The sequence below is a fragment of the Rattus norvegicus genome, chromosome 3, assembly GCF_036323735.1.
Source record: "Rattus norvegicus strain BN/NHsdMcwi chromosome 3, GRCr8, whole genome shotgun sequence".
Classification (NCBI taxonomy): domain Eukaryota; kingdom Metazoa; phylum Chordata; class Mammalia; order Rodentia; family Muridae; genus Rattus; species Rattus norvegicus.
Genome location: NC_086021.1, coordinates 154,153,629 through 154,177,887, shown reverse-complemented (window position 1 = coordinate 154,177,887; position 24,259 = coordinate 154,153,629). Strand labels below are relative to the sequence as shown.

The 24,259-nt window shown below is 43.8% G+C and overlaps 1 protein-coding gene and 1 long non-coding RNA gene across 9 annotated transcripts in view; one reads left to right on the top strand and one right to left on the bottom strand.

Moving 5' to 3' along the window:
* Positions 1-24,259, top strand: part of Ralgapa2 (Ral GTPase activating protein catalytic subunit alpha 2) — a 280,066-nt gene that overhangs the window by 214,183 nt on the left and 41,624 nt on the right. The window lies entirely within an intron of this gene.
* Positions 626-14,202, bottom strand: LOC108350486 (uncharacterized). Its single transcript, XR_005502530.2, has 3 exons — positions 13,506-14,202; positions 11,034-11,141; positions 626-9,391 (listed from the first exon to the last, which is right to left on the bottom strand). It is a non-coding gene; the product is annotated as an uncharacterized LOC108350486 (long non-coding RNA).

The window sequence follows — 24,259 nt, the reverse complement described above, 5'->3', positions numbered from 1 at the left end:
AAGTTGGAACTGTGTGGCAGAGGCACATAGAAGACTGAAAAATATCGTTGTCTCCCATAATTTAAAAAAAATAATAATGTGACCACAGTAGTACCCTGTACGGAAAGCACCCTCTAACAGTTCAGCCCAGCCCTTTTGTGCCTTGTGGGCCTTCCTGTAACCTCCACAGTGGGCTGAATCAAATCTGTCAAGCGTGCCTTCGTCCCGTGGCCACTGCACTGCTGAATAGTGAGAGCCAACACACCTACCATCTGCCTCCTCCATCGCTCACGGGCAAGCAGGGACTGTTCTATGCCTAGAGCACAGTAAGTGGGAAGCGGGCCACATGTTATGTTTACAGTTCCCAAGCCAACTAAACATTCCAAACTGAAACTGTGGTCTGCTGATAGAAGTTTCTACAACCATTTGAGCCAAGGGCTTTCATTCTCCTCCTCAGATAACTTGTTTCAGGGAAAAGGTTCCCTTGCCATATGCAATGTGCCCATTAGGAGGAGTTCACCCCAAATCAAGCAGATGGTGGCTTTCTAGAATAAATGTCCACTTCAATAGAACAATAGTCTCAGATTCACTTGCCATCTCCTCTCTGGAACTATCTGTGTTTGAAGGAGAGATCCTGTGTGCCTAAGAAAAAGTTTTATGCCTTGTTCTGTCACAAGTGAAATTAGCTCTCATTGTAAGCTAACAGGTACATGACCATATGGTAATACTAGAGCTTCTCTCTCAGATATGTGAGTTTAATAGCATTGCTAGATTCTGCTCCTAATTTACACAGCTTCAAAAATGACCCTTCTCTTTAAAGTACTAACAGCTCAAGCTCTTTCTTCTCCACTGGGATCCTGAGCTCTTCTTCCTGGACAGACCTTTGATTTCTTCTGCCCATCTCCCCATGCTGTAGAAAGGAAATCAAACCATACCATGTGTTTTATTTCACCATGCACAACCAATTATGCACGTGTCAGCATTTGCAGCTTTCCTGCCATGTGCCAGGCACCATCCTAACCACTAGGAATATAAATATGAATAAGATATTCCAAGGGAGAGAGGACACTGTTTGCTCATGGACCAGGCTATGAAAGCCCATTCCATATGAGAATAACAGATGCTTCCGTATGGCAGAGTGCAGGATATGCACATACGGGAACAGGCACACAGCGAGGACAGGCAGTGAGAGCCTGCGCAGAGCCCTGGAAGGAGTTCTGTCTGGGAGAGAACAGGGCCTGCTCTGTAGCAGTGGCAAGGGAACAGGTCTGAACCTCTGTAGGCATTGGGCTGATTCAGTGCATAACCATAGATAGCGTTCTGTGGAACAGGAAGGAATAGGTTTTGTAGCCATAGAGACATAAGAAAAGGGAAGCCAGAGGGGAGAGAGGAAGCGTTTCTTTCAGCGAACTGGCTGAGCAAGTCATATACTAGTAGTTGACTTCATCCATCACTGGGGCCAGTAGTCTCAGGTCTTTGCTGATCATGGTGAGTTTGTACTGGAGTTTGTATATAGATGGGAGAAAATTGGGTGTAAGAGGACTGAAAACTGAGTTACCAAAAAGGGAAAACCCAAAACATAGTAGGTAGTTTCCAAAAAGAAGGAAGACACTTTGGGGTGGGATTGCATACTTATGGATGGGAAATTAATGGGAGGGAACTAAATTTAAACAGACTGAATGGCAGGCAAAGGCTGCAGCTGGAAGGCATGGGTGACACTGGAGGGATGGGGGCCTTAACAGTCTACCACAACACCATGCACTGGCTGTCTCTACTGCGCAGAATTGACTGAAGCGCTCTACCATTCAACAAATATGTACCGAGGTCTTGCCTGGCAGCCAGTCTCATCGCTCAGGAAACAAGAAGCAAAACACAAAATGCAGCACCTATGCTTCACGTCTTCACAACTTGAAAGAACTTGTTGTGACTCTGAGTGTTGCAGAGAATAGTGGGTTTGTGCTAGAGTTTGTATGTGGATGGGAGAAAAGTAGAAATAGAACTGTACTCTAGACACGTGGGAAGCACGGTGCAAAAACTTGAGAGGCCAAGTTCTACATTTTCCCAGGGGTGAAAGATTCCTAATAATGATTCCTAATAATGAGATCTTTACATTATAAATTTTAAGTTAGGAAAAGAGGCAGGCATGAAAAAGCAACCGTGGTAGTTGCCCAGGCAGTTGGTTTATGATAAATTTGTGTTTAAAATCTGTACATTAAGATTAAAGGAAGTTGTAAATAAGAAATACCCAATTTAATAAAGATGGAAAAAAAAAAGATTAAAGGAAGTGCTCCAAGTGCTTTAAAGATCAGCACTCATAATAATGTCCCCAGAGTCCCCAGCTTCTGGAGCTGTCATGGCACAGAGAGTACAATAAAAAGAATGGAGATTGGCCCCTGCAAGTAAAGTCCCTATTCAGAGCCACCCATTTCCGCCCTTACACAGAGCAGATATGCATCAGAGCTCAGAGCTGTAAGAGACGCTTCTGTGTACAGGCGCTTGTGCTCACGTGAGCGTGCGCACACACACACACACACACACACACACACACACACACGAGTAATCATGCTGAATAAAAGGTAAACTGAAAACTGTAAACAAGAAAAAGATTCCCTTATTTACAAATAGGATTAAAGGCTGCATTTTGAAATTTTGCTTGGATCCCTTATAAATCTGTAAAGCTAAATCATTAAAAAAGGACCCTGAAACTTCAGAAAGGAACATGTTCTCAAAGAGTAAGGGTGTCACAAACACATTTTCTTCAGAGCCTAGAAGCTTACAAATACAAATCTTAACTTTGACAAAATATCTTGATCACCTGGAAGATATGAGCGAGAGCTCTGGGACCCTGAGCGACGGATGGCTTCCCTGTGGCCAGAACTGCAGCGCTTCAGTCCTGAAGCTACACTGCGCTACGTACAGATGTACACTGTCTGTACATCTTCCTACTCATCTTCCACGTAACTATTGTATTAATGACTTAGCCGAGTTCTACAACTATCATCCTCAAATGGGTAAAGTAATCCCAGGCAAGGTCAGAAACCAGGGCTGTCTCAGCAGATGATCCCTTGGGCCCAGACAGTGAGACCAGAAAGGAGTGGCCTGGGTAACCAGCTGTGTCGGGGCAGGACTGGGTGCTGTGAGTTGATAGGAGCCATCCTGAACAGCACTGGAGATGTGGAGTGACCACAGAGTTGAGATGAGAGATGAGAATGTCACATGTAACACTTCTAGGACATGGTGCAGAAAAGCACAAGATCCACGCACAAGCATTAGGGTACTGTCTGCTCCTGCAGCCTCAAGTGTTCCTATCCAAAAGGTAGTGTGCTGCTCTGGGGGCCACACTGGAAGAAGGGCCTCTCATCTCAGAGCAGATCTGGATAAAGTGTGGTTATTATGCAGCCTCAGCTATCTGGAAGCTGTTAAAACCAAGAAGGCATCACCTCTAGGACCTGGGAGGTTGTAAATGGGCCGAGATCGGAGACCAGTGGGGAGAGGCAGCCACAGAGCAGCTCTAGCTCAGTGTCAGGCAAACAATCAGAGCCCAGAACTGGCAAACCAGCTGCCTGCACACTGAATCCAGCCTACAGATGGGCTTTGTTTGAACTGCACTTGGCCTCCCTGTGTTACCAAAACACTGGAGATTGTTAGCACAGTGAAAAACAGGGAGACTGCATTTTTTAAAATGTAGATCTCTTTTTAAAAGGGAATATTTTATGTCAGTGGTTGTCAACCTGTGGCCATGACCCCTTTAGAGAATGGAACAACCCTTTCACAGGGGCCACCTAAGACCATTGGAAAGCATAGATATTTTCATCTTGATTCATAACAGTAGCAAAATTACAATTATGAAGCAGCAACAAAAAATGTCACCAAAACATGAGAAATTGTATTAAAATGGTCTCAGCATTAGGAACATTGAGAACCACTGTTTTGGGGGTGGGGAGGATTTGCCTATATGCATGCATGTATACCAGGAGCCTGCAGAAGTCAGAAGGCATGGAGTTACAACTGTAGTAAGTTCCCCTGTTAGTACTGGGAACCAAACCTAGGCCCTCTGTAAAAGCAGTGTGTACTTTTAACCATTGAGGCTTCTTTCCAGTTAAATATTAATTTATGTGTGTATGCATGTGTCTATGTGAGTATATATGCATATGTGTGAGCAACTGTTTTCTTAGAGGCTAAAAGAGGACATTGGATCCCTCAGAGCTAGGGTTCTAGGCATTTGTGGGATACCTGGCTCATATCAAGTGCTAAGGCATGAACTCTGCTCCTCGTGGATGTGCAATAAGCACTCTTACTGCTGAACCATCCCCTCATCCTCCCAAAATGTAGATTAGAAAAACCACTTTCTTCTAAAGAATAAGAATATCTGAGCCTATTAGATCTCTTCACAGGGTACCTATCCTTATAGCCACCATAGTCCCCACCTCATGAGACCCAGTGCCAGCACCACCATCATGGTTCCTCCCCATGAGTTCGGGTCCCAACAGTAAATAAAGCAGGACCTTGTGTGGATGGAAGTCCAGGAAGTGGTGCCACCAGTCTGATTCCCATAAATAAGGGGTTCTAAGCTCAGGTGTGCAGATTCAAAGATCCCAGCTGGAGGTTACATGCCAGGAGTGTTGACCTTTTACCTAGAAAATACTAAAGTAAAGGGTAGGAGGTGTCTCCTCACCCTTGTATAGAAACCCTGCCATACCATTCTGCTCCCTAAGATCAAAGCTGCCCCGAAGCCTATAGGGAGCGCCTAGTTGCAGGGGATATTTTTGTGAAGACACAGTAACCATTTTGCTATTTTTGGTGTGCAGTGACAGTTAAAAAGACCCAATCTCAAGAACACTAAGCATTCTAATGAATAGTGTGTAAGAAACCAAGCTAATGCTGTGCCCGGGGAAATATGCACAGGAGCCGGGCACTAACTTGGCCACTGTCTCAACTGGATCACCCTGTCACACTGCAAGCTGTCATGGGCGGGGGTGTTGCTTCCCACTATGCTGACCTCAGGGTCAGTTTGCTGCACCTCGCCCCACATGCTACTCGTGGGTCTCTCCTGTGGTATAGATTCTCATCCTCCTCACTGTCTGACCCACACAGTCTTTTGCTCCCTTGACTTACGAGTCCAGATCAGTCCACCTCTGCATTAAGCATGCAGCTCAGAGCTGTACCGTGAAGTTCCCAGAGTGGGCCTTGTTTTCTTTTTCTTATTGTCACTCTCCTTGTTACCTCCTGGTACATTATGTGTATGTGTGTAAAGGTGGTGGGGCTGGGGGCAGGGCAGCGACAAGAAATAAGACATTCATTTGGGGGTTGGGGATTTAGCTCAGTGATAGAGCACTTGTGCCTAGCAAGCGCAAGACCCTGGGTTCGGTCCCCAGGTCCGGAAAAAAAGAAAAAAGAAGAAGAAAAAGAAAAAAAAAAGACATTCATTTGGTAAACTTATTGTGGGAAACAGTATCAAAAGATAAAACAAATACTTTATAACACTGCATTTTTTTTCCCAGAGTTGGGAGCATTCGTTGTCTCCAATGAAAAGTAGGTCCATGTACAGCCTGTGTTGTCATCTGCATATGCTGTACCTTGTAAGCCCTGCTTTTCCATTTTGAAGACACACAGTTCAGCTCTGTGCTAAACACTCAAAGCACCTGCGATACCTGGTGCCTGGTAGGAAGAGCTGACTTCAGAAGCACGTCTTAAAAACAGCATAAAGGGCCTTTTGAAAAGCTGGAAAAAATTCTTGGAAAACTAGGTATTATATGAAATTTTCTTTTATTGGATGGTTATGTTAATGTTTCCTTTTATTGTGTCCAAAACAATTTTGTAGCTGGAGATTTAGGGTTTATTGCTGCGATGAAACACCACTGCCCAAAAGTAAGTTGGGGAGAAAGGAGTTTATTTGGCTCACACTTCCATATCACTGTTCATCGTGGAAGGAAGTCAGGACAGAAACTCAAATGGCAGGAACCTGGAGGCAGGAGCTGATGCAGAGGCCATTGAGGGATGCTGCTTACTGGCTTGGTCCTAATGACTTGCTCAGCCTTCTTTCCTACAAAACCCAGAACCACCAGCCCAAGAATGGAACCACCCACAATGGGCCGGGCCTTCCCCATCAATCACTAAGAGAATGCCTTACCGCTGAATCTTATGGAGGCAACTCCTCTATTAAGAGTCCCTCCCTTCAGATAATTCTAGCTTTTGTCAAGTTGACAAAAGATAAGCCTGCACAGTGGTAGAGCACTTCCTTAGCATGTAAAGTCCTAGGTTCAGTCCTCGTACATGAGGGATTGATAGAGTATAGATATCTCCCTAAAAGTTATTGAAGGGCTTTGTATTTTGAAATTAATAGACTCGAGCGATGTGAAAGCAACATAAAGACTATTCAGCAATCAGTTTTCAAAGAAACATGAGTATTTAGGGAGGAAAAATGAGCTCAAAGACGGTTAAGGTCTGAAAACTTACATGGAGACCCCCTACTGTGGCCACCACAGCTTAGACCTTCAGGAAGGAGTGACAGACAGCCCCAGTGAAGGCTGAGAGGGAAATGGCCAGAAAGCCCTGAGTTTTTTGTTATTTCAGATCCAAGGCCCTATAAGTAGGTTGCTGGGGCAGGGGTGGTTATTTTTTTTAACTAGTAATGTGTGTAAATTTTACGCACATAAATAAAAACCCCTCCGATGCGCAAAGGAAGTTCTGAGACCAGTAGGCAGTGGCCTGGTCTAGGCCAAGCATGCAAATACTGACAGCTGAAATCACTTGTTGGACCGTCTGCAAACTCCAGTTACAGCTGCCTTCGTCAGTTGCTTTAAGGGAAGTGTAATCAGCCAGGGAGATGCATTTGCATCTCAATTAGAAAGGCGTTGGGAGGAAGCGCTGGGGTCTGTTGCGGGAAGGTTGTGGAAGAAATCTCACTGAGCACAAAAGCCTCCCGGCCTTGTCCTACAGCTGAGTGGAGGACAATGTATGAGGTTTCGTTTCCATAGGGACCAGAAACCTGCTGGGCCCCAGAAGAATCTCGGGTTTGCACCGTAATCATTTGGTCATGATGACACAAATTCCACTGTTGTTCCTAAATACATTTTGCTATTAGAAAGCTGTTAGAAAAGTGAAAATGGTTGTCATGCCAAAGGCATGCGAGAGGGTGTTAGCTGACCCTGCTTACCTTCCTCATAGTGCTGTGAGCATATCTGGGCATTTGGCATTTATTGATGTCTAAATATTCAAAGACCAAAAGGTCATTCCGTAAATGACAGTGTCTTAGCATTTACAGTTACGTGGAATGACATAGCTTCAAAGGGAGCCATCATTTCTAATTCTTCCACTCTCTTCAGCAATAGGGGAACAACGTGAATTTTAACACAGGAAAAAAGAACCTGGCCACTGATCATGAAAATGGTCATCATCTGGCTCAGGTAACTGCAGGAAACCTACAAGAGGTAACTCCACCCTGATATTTGAAAGCACAAAATACTATAAGTTTTTCCTGGAATATTATTTATTTAAACGGTTACTTCAATGACTGGAATCTATACCAGGCCAGGCAGACCTTTTGTTTCCAGAGTTCTTTACTTTCCCAAAAGCCCGTGCTGGAGCCTACGAGAGCAGAGGCTGTCAAAACCTGTCTATGCCTAGTTGCCCACTATAACCAGGAAGGACTCACCCTGAGCGATTTTGAGGAAGACTTGTATTTCTGTTTTATTTTGTTCTTGATTAATTCATGGTCTCCAACTTCAGAGTGACAGACAATTTTTAAAAATAGAGGGGGAAAGGAGAGAGAAAAAGATCTGACTTGTTCAGACTGAATTCTCTTTATTTAAAAGACGAGGTTTGAAGCTCATCTTTTCGTTCTGGAAAACAGAGGGAACAGGTTTCCTAAAGATAGTCTCTTCCAGTGACCACAGACTGAAATAACACATTGCAGGAAAGCATCCGAACCTCTTAATCCAACATTAATCAAATTTCAGTTTACTAATTATCCATCCCATTTTGAAGAGACCGCACCAACAGAAAACATCGTCGACTCTGGGATCATAAGCACTATTTTGAAAGTGAGACTTTCTGTTATTCAAATCTCTAAAAAAGGATAATACATGCCTTATTATAATAAGAAGGAGGACAAAGCAGCAGGTCCAACTGGTGATCCCTTCTGTGCGTCTGCAGTGGGCTCCCAGCAGGTTTCCTGCCGCAGTCATTTGCAACATGCTCGAGGAACTTTTTAATCAAAGCCGCATACTTTTTTGGTAATCTGAGTGAGTACAAGCCAAATGCCATCATGGGAGCCCTGACGGGACCTCTTTTTCAGTTTTCTCTAGAACTGAGAAACTCAGAACCCTAAACCATCTTGTTTTGCAGGTATGGTTCTGTGGTCCTATGCATTGAAAGCTTTTTGCCACTGGGACCTAGTGGAGAAGGCTGGTCACTAGGAGTGACCCCCATCAGTGCTGGCCCTTGCCCCTCATCTTACTATATCCGGTGAGCCCACGTGCACTTCCATCCAGATGCAGTGTGTGCACACGCCCTGAGCACAGCCAGCTTAAGGAACAGGCTTTACTTGTGGGCAGAGTAGCATGTTGCCTAAATGCCCCAGTATTTTAGCATGACCGCTCTCTAGGTATGGCTTGTAATTCCTGACAAGACCACGTCTGACAGTCTGTCTGTCCAGACTTTCTGTTGTTGTTGTTATTGTTTCAGCATAGCCACAAACACAAATGGCACCACGTTCAGTGGCTTATAGTTTTTTATCTTCAGCTTATTTCTTCAGTGTTTTATTTCAGGCTCCTATCTCCTGTTTGGCCCAGGGATATAAAAGAGTACAGAACGGGTATCCCTTTGCACGTTCACGCCTTTAACCCTCCAGTACAAAGCTTTGGTCTTTCATCCACCCATGATCAATGAAGGGGCTGCCTCCTAAAGCACTCAGTCTGCTTGTCAGGGAACAAGCCAGCCCTTAAGATGCCAAGTCCCTGTGGCTCCCCTTCATTTGCCTATGAAGTGGGATGCAAGTCTATCAGGGCATCCCAGCCTTGAGGCAGATGTATGCCTGGAAGTGCAAAGTCTCATACCTCCACAAAGGGTAGGGCAGGCTGGCTGGCTGAGGGGATTCTGCATTTATAAGCAGAGTTCCAGAATTCCCCCAGGGCCCACTTTTCAAAGGCAAATTAGTACGTTTGCAACTTGATCCCTGGGCAACTTTTGACAGTTGTTCTAAGAATAATAAAACAGATGGACAGAATAGATTTTGGGGTTTCCATCCAAACTGCCATCCTCTGTGGACTTTAAAGAAGGCGGTGAGCCGATGGGGGGGCTGCCACCAGTCTCCATTGTGCTGGGCCTTTCACACCCAAGACTCATAACTCTCTCTCCAAAGAAGATGGAAACTGTCATCACATTATATTCTCTTGCTGGGTATTCAGCTTGCCTGTGAGAAAATAAATAGGATATGTGGGTTTTTTTCTTTAACACATTTAAAATTAAATGAATTGAAGTCAGGAAAAATAAATTTTTTCAGCTCAAGAAACTGAGCTTACTATGGATATCAGAGGAAAAGTAGAGTTCGTTTGAAATTTAAGCAGCATGTTTATAAAATCTTTTACATATTTAGAGATTTCAACTATTGTATGTTTGTTAATTTTGAAAATAGAATTTATGCCCAACAAGATAAACATATATGGTGACTCTACATACATTAAAAAGACAGGTGTATCAAGAGAGACGTTAAATTAGTTAAATTAAATTAGTCCCGAGTGGTGCACTAGACTCTTGTCAGAGACATTGTTTGTGCTTGAGTTTGGATGAGGGGAGCATTTCCTACTGCCCACTTTGCTGTGGATTGTCAGCCCTTAGGATTTCACTGAAGTACCTTGGAGTCGAGTTTTGTACACTTAGCCATTCCTCTCTGAAATCATATGCCCTCTGGTCACTTCTTGGGTCAGAAAGATCAAACAAGGTCATCTAGGCCTTAGAGATCCAGAGCAATCCTAAGTGGTGTGTGTGTGTGTGTGTGTGTGTGTGTGTGTGTGTGTGTGTGTGAGAGAGAGAGAGAGAGAGAGAGAGAGAGAGAGAGAGGCAGAGAGCTGACCCCACAGGTAGTTTACGTAGATTGTCACCTACGATAGCACACTAGAATAGTACATTTTTATTTATTTGAAAACAAACAGGAAAGAATGTAAAGCCTGTGTTTACCTCTCATGTTCTGCAGTGTCTTACACTAATGCCATAGAACTGGATCCATTTACTTAGGCAGGTTTGGGGGTTATTTTTGCACTACTGGGGATAAAACCCACGTACTACATGCACGCTGTCTATACTCACTCTGACCACTGAGCTCTACCCCCACTCCTCCTGTGGTGAAGTGCTTATTCTCAGTGACAAGTCTTAAGAAGAAAGAACACAGGGTGTACTGCCTTTCCTCCATAGCAGTCGTCGTCCTACAAATGCTAGACACATTTCAAAGTGTCTTTGTTATAGGATCATTTTTTAGGCATACATGTATAAGAGCAGGCCTCAGACAGAAGTTGAGTTTCAGTTTTAGACTGGTAGCTAGTTCTTTGGTTTTCAACAAATATTCTAACTCTACCTGTTTCCTTATTTGTAAAGTGAAGAAAATAATCCCTCAGAGAGATTATTGCTAACTATTATGAAATGAAGTATATGCAAAAAGCTTATCCTTAAACTCTAACTGAAATGCAACCTCTCCCACTTGTACCACATAGTCCCACCCCAGTCTTGTCACATGCTAGACTGGTACACAGCCTCCTCCAAGCTTCACTACTTCTCCCGGTTATCCTTGCAGATCTTTCCAGAAAGCAGGAACTTTTCCTTCACACAGAAATCAAAACAGGTAGCTCAAAACCCTCCATACTACAGAAAAATCCAGAATATTTCTAATGGTCCCCAAATATGGCAGCCTCGAGAACTACACTCTGTGCCTAGAACTCTGTCTGCCCCATCCCTCCTTCTAGCATCTTCATAGCTCCCTCCATTTCCTCAGTCTCTCTTTAAAAACATAGACTGTTAGAAAATGTCCTAAATACTAAGCTCTATTCCTTGAGCAGTGATACCTCATTTTTTCTTAGTTCTTGCCATTTCATTGTTGTGTCTTTCTCCCATGAGTCCATCAGCTGCAGAGGGCAAACCTCCCTGTCATCATTTGTGACTCTGTCCCCACCCTAGAGGGAAGGAAAAGGCTTGATAAAGTGCGCACACCATATAAAGAGGTAAGGGAGTGAACAAGTGAGCATCGAATACGTGCTGGGTGGCAGGGGACATCTGGCTCCCTGCTCATTCTCTGTGATCAAAAGTTGTGCCCTTCCGGCTTCCAGAACACCTTCATTCCCAGGCCCTGCCATGCATGCCGTGGGAGCTTTGGAAGTTTGCTTCTGTCTTTCTCCTCCAGCACATGTCTGTGGCCCTGGCATTACTGGAGGTTGAGGAGATGAGCAGCCTTGCTCTTGTGAGGCCTTCTTCATCACTAGGGCTTATTCTGGGATGTAGGAAAGGCCTTAGTCATCATACAGTGGTTATTCTGGGTATTTCAAATACAAACTACAGACCAGAGTGAGGGATGGAGGGAGCATCACTAGGGAAGAATGACTTCTGCCTAAGTGCCTCTCTTAGTATCCTTATCTGTTTGTTTTACAAGTCTCAGTAGGCTAGCCAGTTCACAAAGTTTTGTTGAGTTTGTTTTCCAAAAGTATATTCAGACACAAATCATAATTGCTTATTTAAGTGCATCTAGCCTGGAGGAATTTGGGTGAGCTTGCATTGGGAGAACTTAAAGTTGCACCTCTTGTTTCTGTTCAGAGGAAGGAATGGAAACTAGACCGTCAGTCCTCGACTCATCTAAGCAAGGGCACCGGGTACCGCCTTGGGCCCACTGACTGCCTCAGAAGTCTGGATCCATATTATGAAGTATGCTCAATAATATGGATTTTTGAAAGGATTTGATAAAGAGTAAAGAACTTAAAGTATTTTATAGCATAAAATTGTCCCGCTTTTACTAAGATATAAATAGTATCTTAATGCAATGGACTTAAATAGACATGTTATTTTTAAAAACTTTTGTTTAATAGTTCTGTGAATCAGGAAGACCCTCTAGGCTTGACTGACTTTGACTCTGTTTATTTGTTTGTTGATGGTAAAAAACAAAACTTTGTAAAGAGACATACATGGGCTGGGAAATATTGGAGTCTTAGCCATAAACTCCAACAGCGCATGTTCAGTGTTCATTCTTCCCGTCTGTTCTGTAAACGTCCCTCGGAACATATGGCTAGAGGTTTCTATCCTCCTTAATGTGCAAGTTCCGTGTGTGTGTACGTGTGTGTTGTGTGGTATGGTGTGTGTGGGGGGGGGGGTGTATGTGTGTGTGTGGTATGGTGTGTGTGTATGTGGTGTATGTGGTGTGTGTGTATGTAGTGTATGTGGTGTGTGTGTGTGTGTGTGTGTGTGTGTGTGGTGTATGTGGTGTGTGTACGTGTGTGTGTGTGTGTGTGTATGTGGTGTATGTGGTATGGTATGTGTGTGTGTGCGTGTATGTGTGTGGTGTATATGGTATGTGTGTGTGTGTGTGTGTGTGTGTGTGTGATTTAGAACCAGCCTACAATATTCTATTCGTGGTTTGTTTCCTTGTTGTTTGAGATGCTGCAGAGATTAGAGCTTTGTGAAAACACAAGTTAATTCCCATGCCAAAGGCTGTATTCTCCCATGTTTTGTCTTCCTCTCAAGAAGTTAAAATGTCCTTCCCTTATAGTGTAATAGCAATTTAGCTGATCTTAGGATCAGCTCACCAGAGCCACCTCACTTCATTTCCTGCTTCCTCTGGCCTCCTCAGCACAGCAGACTGGACACATCAGTAGACACTACCCTGTTCATACTGCCAAGATTAAGGCCAGAGCCTTTCAGGGAAGCCTGTCCTCTGCCCTCTGCCTAGACAGCTTTTCCCCAGGTGTCGTTCCCCGCCACTCTGAGCTCCCCCCCCCCTCCTTCCCACATAAACCGTGCTCACACCTACACACATCTGTGCATGTATACACATCTTTAGTGCCACCTGTGGCCTTCCTGTGTGCTCTTTACTACGTGAGCCCTTGTCACCATCTAATTTACTGTAGAATTCACTTATTCTTTCTACCTGTATTGTCCCCACAGTATGAAGAAAGAGATTCTTATCTGACTGTTTCTTTGACTGATATCTATAAAGATAATAGTGAAAATATTTAGCAAATTGGTAAAGCAAGGGCAGCTCAGGATACAGATAATGCTTGTGTCTTCCAGGAGAGCCCCAACCCTGGATGCAGCCTCAGCACCTGCCACAGGATAAATATTTGTTCAGGAAATGCTTGTTAGATGAGTAAATGAAGTCAGCCCTCTGCCATAGTAGAAAAGGCCACCAACTTCACATTTCCTGTTCTAAAAAAGGAAATGAAAAATTGGTAATTCATCTTTCTGTTCAATGACTTTTACAAGACGTTTACCGTGAGATAAAGTGCAGATCTCATGACAGAAAAGACTACCATGGTCTTTCAGGCACATCTTACCTTGGGTCAGTGGTTTGTAATGATTCTGTTTATGAGGTGATGAAATTCAGAACCTCAGTAAGAGACTCATGGAAACCCCAACAGCCTAGTGTGCAGAAAGTGAATGAGGGTTCTGTTGTTGGTATCTCTCACTTGGTCCTGGGATAGGCTCAGGAATGACTGAGCAAGAAATATTCAGATAAAAAGGTAGACAGGAGTAGAAATGGGAGAACTGCCTAGAAAAAAGTAAGAGAAAACTGATTTTAAGTAATGACCCAATCCAAAGGATATTCACAGAAGCAATGCAGTTCAGTTTACTGCTGTCTCCATAGAAACGCACATATAAAGGGGCCTTCTGAGTTCTATATAGATTTCTTAATTTCCCCCTTTAAAGTTGTGTTACATTTTTATTTATTAATTGGCATAAGGGGTGGCATGTGGATTATGCCATGCATGTGGGGTCAGAGGACCGCTTGCTTGCAGAAGCCTGTCCTCTCTATCTACCGTTTGATTTCTAGGGGTCAGGGTCAGGCCTTCGGCCTGGCAGCAGGCACCTTTACTCACTGAACCATCTCTCTGATCCCGTATTCCCAGTTTAACCTGTACTCGTCCTGTGTTCATTGCACAGAGCTGCCAAGAGTCATGAGTTTTGGTGTACTTCATAATTTCATTTGACTTTTTGGGTGAATTTACATTTTTATGCTTGAAGAAGTTAAAAAAAAAACCTACTGGAAGCCATATGATTTACATTGTGGCAGTTTCCGTAAGAAGAATGAATGTTTTGGGGGTCAGTCTTTTAAATATTGGCCTTTAAATTATGCGTGGTCTTCTTCTATAGGAAAAGGGTTTGTGTCATGGGCAGTGAGAGCCAGACTTCTAGTTTGGGGTGACTCTCGGTCATTGGAAGGATGTTCTTGAAATGCATCTACCTTGCTTCCCCTGCATCAGGTTGCCCTCTGGCAGCCGTTCTCCAGCACTGCTGTGGATGAATATAGAATGCCCAGACAGTATAGAATGTTGCCAGGCTTTTTTTATAAAGCTGGAGGTTTCATGTGGCCGCTTGGCTTCTCAGAGAGGTCTGTGACCCACTGACAGGAGAGGGGCAGCAGTGTTTGTCCCCACACACCGTCTTCGTCATGTCCCCATGCGTATTACAGTGACCCTTGTAGGTGCTGGGAAGGAGAGCTGATTTTCATTTGGAAGTGCAGCCCCCCACCCCCACCAGAGCAGATCAATACTTGAGCTGTTTGTCTCTGCGGCTTACTTTCCTTTTGCACAGCAAGACTCTTCTGCAGGGAGCGATCGATGGCTCTAATCTTCAGCAGCCTACAGCAAGTCATGTGAGGCAGAGCACTTAGGTGGCATTACACGGACTGTGGAAGTGGCAGCTCCATGGCAGAGATTCATAGCACCCTCACTAGGGACACATTCCATCCGTGACGGGCGGCTCGCTCAGCCCTCCCTGCCGTGGAACACCATTCCTCTGGAACTTAATACAGGGAAGAAGGACTCTGCCTGGACTGTGTGCATGTTTGTTCAAGCATACATGTGTGAACCAGACAGACAAATGTGCCAACATTCTCTCTATGACTCTACTAACTGTCACTGTGTCCTGGGCAGTGGAATCTACTCTAGAGCCTTGGGCTAGAATTAATTCCATTCTGGCTAATTTTTAAACACTAAAGGTGTGTGTGTGTGTGTGTGTGTGTGTGTGTGTGTGTGTGTGTGTTGATTTTAGGGGATTTTCATTTTGTTACTGGCAGGACATGGTCATACATGTTTGTAAATCTGGCACTTGGGAAGTAGAGGCAGGAAGATCAATAGTTAAAATTTCATGAAACCCTATCTCAAAAAATACATAAACCAGGTTGTTTTGCTTTGGTTTAATCTTTGAAATCCCAGTGCCTGAAGAGCTCATTTGATGTGCTGTTCATAAAGCATGAGAAGGCAGTCCGCAGTAGTTGTTACATCGGTCTCTGGATGGCTTTTGGCCATTATAAAAGGCTGCGGGATGACGATCCGGTTATCCCTAGACTACTGGGATGCCTCAGGAGCCTGTGCCTGGGAATGAGCTGTGGAATAGCCCAGGTATCCTCTGACAGTGTACCTGAGTTCCCTTCTAGCTTTTCTGTTTTCTTTCAGTGGTCCTGGCATTCTGTGTGGGATTCAGGCTACAATTAGAAGTAAGGGCTAGAGGTAAAGGAAGGTAAATAGGAAAGCAACAGCATATTCGAGTGCGAGTGGCATGGCTGCTATGGTATGATGTCTGTACAACAGGCTGCAGGCAGCAGGGGCAAGCAGTATCCCAGTCTAGTGCCTGCTGCGTGTAAGACCCTCGCAGATGAAGCTGTGGCCTCCTCTGCTTCTTTTTGTTGTTGTTTTTCTAGAACTGCTATTTGTCCAAGCTGGCCTCAGGTAGGGTTTTAGCTTCCTCTGCAGCTGGTGCCATAGGGGTCTGCAACTTCGCTAGCATGTATTTACTCTTCCTCCCCAAGCGCAGCCTTCTAGCATGTCCTCACTGCCATGTTCACTCACCTACACTTGCCAGGCATCTGCATTTTTTTTTTTTTTTTTTTTTGCTTTTCCAAAGTGCAGATAAGTCACCTTCTGAAATGCCCCGAATTGAACTTTCCTGGCATAAAAACTTCAAGGAGACAAGTTTCACCCTCCAAAGCCAGGCACTTCCCTCTAACGTTCCCACACACCCATAGGCAGTAGAGAGATGATCATTTGACGCAGTTATGTTTCTTTAAGTGCCTCTAATACTGTATTGGCAAAAAGAGGGTCAGCAGATCCTATCTTCCCAGTCTCACTCCCAGGTGCTGCTTCTGAACAGGAGAGGTTAGAAGCAGGACTGTGGTTTTTATTTTTATTAGTTTTTGTTGTTGTTGTTGCTGTTTTTGTTGTTGTTCATTCATCAAGATAGCCATTGGTCTTTCTGTCTGCCGGACCCTTGCTATTGCTGAGGGTAAGCATACAGAAGGCATGGCTCTGGTCCTCAAGGGGTGCTGCTGGAAGACAGCCTGTTACATCAAAGAGCAATACAGTTTCTTAATGGCTACAATGGCAGGTTCAGCTCAGAACACAGAGCAGTATCCCAAGTCTCTGACCTGGCTTGGAAGAATGAACAGGAGTCACAAGTCCTAAGTGAGGCAAGGACTATTCAGAAAGTGAACACTTTTCAGCCAAGAGCCTCCCCTACACCCAGAACCATCACAGATCTTAGCAGTCAGGGAGCCCCAGATGCTTCTAATAGGCCCATCCAACCCATGGCCACTAGCAATCCTGGCTGGAATTCCTAGAGCTCCCACAACTCCCTACACCCTTCTGTGATCTCCCTCCTTACACTTAAACCTTTCCCTCGGGAGTTGTCTGCTGGCTTATGTTGTGGGACAAAAGGGAGGCCAGGAGGTCGAGCCTCTTAGTGTGCCATGCGCTGGTCCCCAGGAGTACACATCAATTTACTTAGGTTCGACAACTTCTGCCCAGCCCAGGCACTGAGAACTCCACCTGTGTATTCAGTCCATGGGTCCTTCCAGCAGCTGATGAAGGAAAGAGCCACATCCTTGGAACACATTATGCCAGTGTAGGAGTGTGCCATCTGATGAGATATGAAGCGGAGCACAGAGAGGTTAGACAACCTGCTGGAGGCCACACAGTTCCGTGAGAGTGGGAGCTGGGACCTGAACCCAGCAGCAGCTGCTCGGCTTGCACTGCCGAGCCCACTGCTCACCATTTGCCCCTTAAAATTTCCCTGCTACCCAAACAGGCCCGTGGGCCACTCCACACAGTTCAGTGCCACTTTTTAAAACACGTTGAAACTGTTGGGGAGAGTTATAACTTGTAAGTTACAGCAGCTTTTGATAAACTACTAACACCAGTATGTGTTTTAATGAGACTGAAGGCATGAAGGAGCAGATTCTCCTCTCAGGCTTTGTGAGAACACATAGACGCTGGGCTGGCTCCTCTGAAGGCCTGCATTGTCATTGCCAGGCTCATTAGCATCTGCGCTCCTAGCTAGCCCTTGCTGCTCGATAGCTTACCAGCTGTTCCTGCTGCTCTGTACAATGTCGGATGTGTTCAGCTCACTGGGTTCCTGTCCTCGCCGCCGGGAGGAGACAGCCCTTCCACTGGGGATACCCACGTGGCTGCCTGTCAGCGGTGGCACCGAATAAAGTAATAGGCCTTCGCATGGCATATGGTGTCTGGATTCGTACAAGATGCAAAACTCCTCCGCTGCTAATGCAGGGTGACTCATAGCATTGCTAATTTTTCAAACAAAAGCTGACTTCCACACCCACACTTTTAACCCCTCAGGCTAAAAAGTCTTGGGGGGCTCCAGAAAGATGGTTGGGTTTTGTTTTGTTTTGTTTTGTTATTTTGGGGTTTTTTTGTTTGTTTTGTTTTTGAGGTGTTGTATGAAATGTGGTCTGATTACTAAAGGCTCACTTAATATTTGGTGAAGTTGTTTCAAATTTCTATTAAAAAATATTTCCTCTTCAGTGGAGGGGGTGGGATTGTAAGCTTTAAGTTTGAATTCCTTCCTCATATTGGAAGAATGTAAGAGTCTGATAGGCTTTTTTTTTTTTTAAGTTACAAAATCAGGCTGGGATAGAACTCAATGGCAGAGAACACACTAGTGTGTGCAAGGCTCCCAGTTCAATTCCCAGCCACACCAAAAGGGAAAGACAGAAAGAGAAGAGTGTCAGAGGCATGGTGTGGAAGTGCCAGAGCTCCTGCCACCGGTGCCCTCTTGCTCGCTCTTCCTTTAACTTTCCATGGAATCCACAGCCCCTGGTGACACAGTGACCTATTTGACAGAAAGTTGTAAGAGAGTGTTCAGAATTCTGTGTGTCACTTATGCAAATAAATACATAAATTTAACACTAAGATTTTTGTGTACTAAAAAGAGATTGTTCACATTTATACAGGTAGCCTTCCTTTTTAATGATCAAAATATTGGCTGTTTTTATAATGATCCCTTATTGAGCATTTTATTTAAGCATTTTAGAGTGGAGAATCTTCACCACCATTTCTGATTATATGTTTCTTAGTCACAGTCTGGCACAGGGATCGTTTGCTGTTTGAATTTGGCAAATGGATTGGCTCCTTGAAGGAACTTCAGCCTATGAAAAATACAGATTTATAAAAAAGACATTATGATCTTATAAATTATAAAAAATGTTTATCTTGTTGTGGGAAAGAAAATAGAGATTGATATTGTTGATAATTATATTTATTATTATTATATTTTGTTTATGTCCCATTTTTGAAAGCAGTTTTTCTTTTTAGTCTACAGATTTAAGTTGAAATTCCCATGTGCTCAGCTTCATGGGAGTTGTCATCTAGTTTCAAAAAATGAAACAAAGATACTGCGCGTATTCCTGAGCACGCCTTACATCTTAGATCCCAGCACTTGTTTGTTTTCCAAAGGCATCCCAATGTCCTTGCCCTTTGTCATTGGAAGTGAGATGGTGTATTTGGCGAGACAAAAATTTAACTGAGCACTTAAGATCCCCATTTTCAATATGTATAAGGATGTCTGCTTTTGCTGGAAACATCTGTGAGTTGAGAGCTGTAGCTGTTACTACCACAGGCACTTGATTTCATCCTATTCCCAGTCACTCTTATGAGGTGAGACCAAATGCAACAGAATAATCAAACAATTCATGAAGAACAGAAGTGGAGACACTAGCTGGTACTTGGTGTTGGCATGTGATAGATAATAGGCTATCTAACCAGCCTGTGGACCCAGAGTCAGGCTTAGCTCCAAAAGTCACTTGGATGGATGGATAATGTGCAAAACTGTAGCTTCCTCAAAGACATACAGAAGATGAGGTGCACTGGGCCATAATTCACACTCTTAGACAGCCCTACACAATGTGTTAGCCTTACTTTGCAAATGGAAAAACTGAAGGTGTACCAAGCAGAAGTTGGCCTGGGTCTTCAGTAGGAGTAGGGTTAGGCTGAACACCGGGCAGCTTGGCTCTTAAGACCTGATGCTCTTCCTCACTTGTCCCCGGCAGAACAGAAGGCCATTAAAGGTGTAAAGGCTTACAGATTCCTCTTAATTTTAGCATATTCGCTCTGGACTGTCACCCAGACTTTCAACCTGTGGGTCACAATCCCTTGGGGATTAAATGACCCTTTCACAGGGGTCCCTTATATTTACACTATGATTCATAACAGCAGCAAAATTACAGTTATGAAGTAGAAACAAAATAATCGTATGGTTGAGGGTCCCCACAGCATGAGGAGCTATATAAAAGGGTCATTAGAAAGGTTGAGAACCACTACTCCAAACTCTTAATTGTGTGAAACAAAAATTGAACAGCAGAATAGAGGGAAAGTAGAATGAGAAGTGTTCTTGTTTTGAAATTATGTACACAATCCAACCTTTATTTATGTAGCTTCCAAGTTAAAATTTAGTAGAAACATTAAATGCGAATATTCTCACTAGAGGCTAGCCCAAAATAAGCATGTAATTAATATGACTGGCTGTGCATGTCTTAGTGAAAAGTCCCAAACATGCTTCCATTGAAGTGGTGTTCATTTGCCCCTGTTGAGTGGCTTGTACCCTTCCTCTTTCTAAAACAGATGTAAAGGCCTTGCAGCGTAGGCCAGATGTGATGGGAAAGCGAGAGCCAGAGTAGAGGAAACTGTCACAAAAGAGCTTCTTACATCTTAGCAGGGCACTGCAGCCACAGTAAGGACCAAGTAGGACAGAAGTGACTCACGATTAACTATTTTGGACTCCCTGAGCTGTACTGCTGGGTGGGTGTGTCCAGTTGTTACTCCAAAGTTCTCAGATGCTCACAGGAATTGTTCTCTGTCTTAGCTGGAAGACCTAGAAGGTCATTCTAAAGCTTGTATGCAGTGTGTTCCAGACAGCAGGGATGTCTTCAGGGGATTTTTAGTATCCCAGTTACTTTGTATTCCTCTCCCACGAGTCTATAAGATACATTCAGAGATACTCCACAAGTTCATGTGCAGCATAGTCTAGGACAAAAAAGAGGGAGGGACGTAGCAAAACAAAAGTAAAGATTAGTGATAAAGTATGGCTAAAAAGATGATGCCCTCATCTTCTCGAGAGCTTCCCTTGCAAATATATTTTACATGTTCATCTATGAAAATAAAGGGACGCTTGAGTGTCATTCTCAGTTACACACCACATATGTGACAAATACGGTTTCTGTTCCATTCATTTCCACAGCCAGGCATTCGGATATTCTAGTCCAGTGTCATCTGTAGACTCCCCTGCTTTTCTGGGCCAACTTGATACTGGATTGAATGACCTCAGAGGTATGCATATGAGACGCTTCCCGGTTGGTTTCCTTGTTACCATGTTGCAGGACTTGTTGCCTGCAGTCCAGCTCTTCCCTGGTTTGTTTACTTGGGATCACTATGTAATCATTCATTTTATGGAGTCTCATTAAGGACTGCAAACCTCTGTCCCAATTTAGCGTCATTGGAGCGTAGGTAGCATCCATCTGCTCCACCCGCACTGTTTAATTAATGAACCTGGTAATGTGCTCTGTGCCTGAAAAAAGCTGTCTTCTCAGGTTATTGAATGAGCCGCACATTCCAGGTTTTCCTAGGGAAACTCTTGGAAGGCCTCTGTGGTAGGTGCTAATTGTGAACTCGGAACTTGTGTTCAGTCTTCTCTTGAAGACTGACTTAGTTTTCATGTCACGTTATATTCATAAACCCAGGGTCATATCACTGTAAATAAGCAAATTATTGACCAGTGTTCATAATCTTTGTCCTTGCTAAGAGTAAAAATTCCCTTTTTATGAAGCCGCATTTTGTTTCAATCAAGAAAATGTCTACTTGCTATTTTCAGATTTCTTTTTCTGAAATTAAAGTTACAGAAACAGTGGAATTGCAGAAATGTTACTGGTTTTCAATATCTCTGCTGTAGAGAAACCGTATAGCTAAGATCCTATTCAAAGTAATGCAGTGCCCACTGACTTTCCAGAATAGAAAATTGTAAGATTCGAACAAAATACTCTTTAAATTTCAATGTTTGCTTAGTCTTTAGTGTGTTATAAAATCCATCCTGTGTCCAGAGGTACCTTGATAGAAACTTTGATATATGTACCAATGGGGCCCAACAAACCTTGTTCATTTTGTTAAACGTCTGTTACACACCCAAGGCTGGATACTTAATTTTTTATTTTTTTTTCTTCACAAAAGACTAATGCATAGGATTCCCAAGCCTTTCCTTAAAAACTATCTGACATTCCGACTAAGCTCCAACGTCCCCTGTCAAACGCTGTCACACCCTGGAACTTCCTTCTACCATGAGGCGTGTCAGAGTCACGCTGATGCTGTATTCAGGTCTCCTCATCGCATTAGCTCCTGTTCCTATAATGGAAGAAAAAGTTCCTGAATACTCATTTTTCTATTTTTGTTTGTTGGTTTGAGGTTTGGTTTTTCAAGACAGGGTTTCTCTGTGGATCTGTGGCTGTCCCCGAAATCACTCTGTAGATCAGGCTGGCCTCAAACTCAGATCCACCTGCCTCTGTCTCCCAAGTACTAGGATTAAAGGTATACACTACTACACCCAGCTCTGAATGCTCACTTCTCGAAGAGACTTTCACTGAGCCCCATCAGCATGGAGTGGAACAGCTGTCATTGTTACCTCATTTAGTAGTAGAGCTAAAATCACAATTACCAATATTACTGTAAACAGAAAAGCGAAGGCTTGCCTGGTAATGTGCTTGCCTACATAAAAGAAACAAACCCCGGTCTCAATCCTTGTCGAAGCATAAACCCTACAGGCATGATGACGCGCCTGTACAATCCCCAGCAGGTGAGAGGTAGAAGTAGGAGGACCAGAAGTTCAAGATTATTTTCACTTCCATTGTAAACTCAAGCCTAGCCTGTGATACCAGAGACCCTGTCTTGAACCAAAAGCAAATGGAGGCGAGGGAAGGAAAGCAGATAAGAGTTATAGGACTAACTAAAGACAGGAGGCCGACACCCTCTCCTCCCCTCCTTCTCTGGAATTTGTAGAGCAGACTACAAAAGGACGAGGCACACTCTTAGGTCATTGATACAGAGCAGGAATCCACAGCTCTATAATGTAGCCCTCTGTCTAAGGAAAAGATTGTCCCACATGTCCCCTCAGAGGTGCTCACAGAGATAATTTCATGATGACAAAGAACTGGAGGACAGTTACAGGATAGGCTTTGGTACTTCCTTTCGTATTTAAATACATAAAATTGCTAGCTGAAGGTCATTTTTATGATTCTCTGTGGCTATTTCATTTGCAGAGAGGCAATAACTATGAACACCCACTCCTTTCCTCCCCAGAGGGCTGTTTGCATGGGGAGCCGTAAGTAAAGGACATCTTCCAGACCTCAGGGTACTGTTGTGGGTCTTCTTGGAAGCCCCTGGGTGCCGAGGTCACTGCCTCTTGAACACAGGTTTTTCTTTAAAACTGTTAGCTCTTACCCCGTGTTTCTGGCTATTCTGGGTGATGTGCCCATGGATGTTATTTTGTCCATAATACAAAGTATTGGGAATCCTGCTTCTGAGAGGAGGACTTTGAAATAATTAGCCTGTGAAATTCAGCCTGGGATGTTAATGAATCCTTAAGTCTGCCATTGGCCCAAACAGCTGCCACCTCTGGTGCTGGCAGTGGATAGCCTGCCTTATTTACCAGTTCACAAAAAGAGGATGTAAACCACCTTGATTTTATTATCAGGAAAAAAAAAAACGTAACTTGGGAAAATGATTGTTACTTTAAATGTAACTTTTATTAAAATGTAAAAGAAAGATGATCAAAATTGACCTTTGCCAGACACCAAGGAGACCAGTGTGAGTGGAATTCAGACTGTGACAGAAGGGTTACCAACCCAAAACTTAGCCAAACCACGGCAACCAGGGTGCTCAAAAGTAGACTTTGGCCTTAGTGTCATTTCTAAATGTAAATTTGAATGAAGCCCATTGCTCTTAAGAAGTTGTTGGATGTCCCCTGTTCCATCATGGATCCTGGCCCATGTGGAAGTGGCACGAACTAGTTCAGCCCAATCATTCACTTTATTACCAAAGTAGAAGCCATAGGGCTTATTCACAGTAGTCTGAGTATCATTCTGCAGCAGCAGCTCAGGCTAGTTGCTACTCCCTGGGTGGCCCCGAGAAATGCCAAGCCATCTCTTGCTGGGGGTGGGTGCCCTGGCTTTCCACAGTGCTCCTGGGACACAGGGCACAGGCTTCCCCATGGCATTAGGGTCTGCTGCTTCTTTCCATTATATATCACTGTCAGTCAGGGCAATTAGCATTCCTCTCCCTTTCATTTCTGAATGTTTTCCTTACCTCTCCATCTTCCCTCTGCTTTCCCCTATTCCTCTTCCTCTGCCTCTCCACCTCTTCTTTACCCTCTTTCCTCCTTCTCCTGGTCCCCTTTGTCTGCCTTAATTTCAGAACCTTCTTTGAAAATTTACCTCTCATAGAAAGAAAATTACCTCTCTTTACTGTAAGATGTGTTTTTCAAAAACTTATGATTGTCACAATATTCAACTGAATCATAATTTGTCTAGAATTATTTTTTTGAGTTTTCCAAATGATTTTTACTTACTTTTAAGTTAAACCTTCATAATAGGGAAATGGAGGGAGAGAAAAAAAATCTTAATTTCTTGCTGCATTGCTGTCACTTTTTAACAGAACCTTCCTCTAGCTAGAAATATTGACATCTGCTTAACAGTCCCAAGTGCTGTTGGCCTTCTATCAGAACGTGAAGGCAGGCAATATAAAATGTTACTGACCAT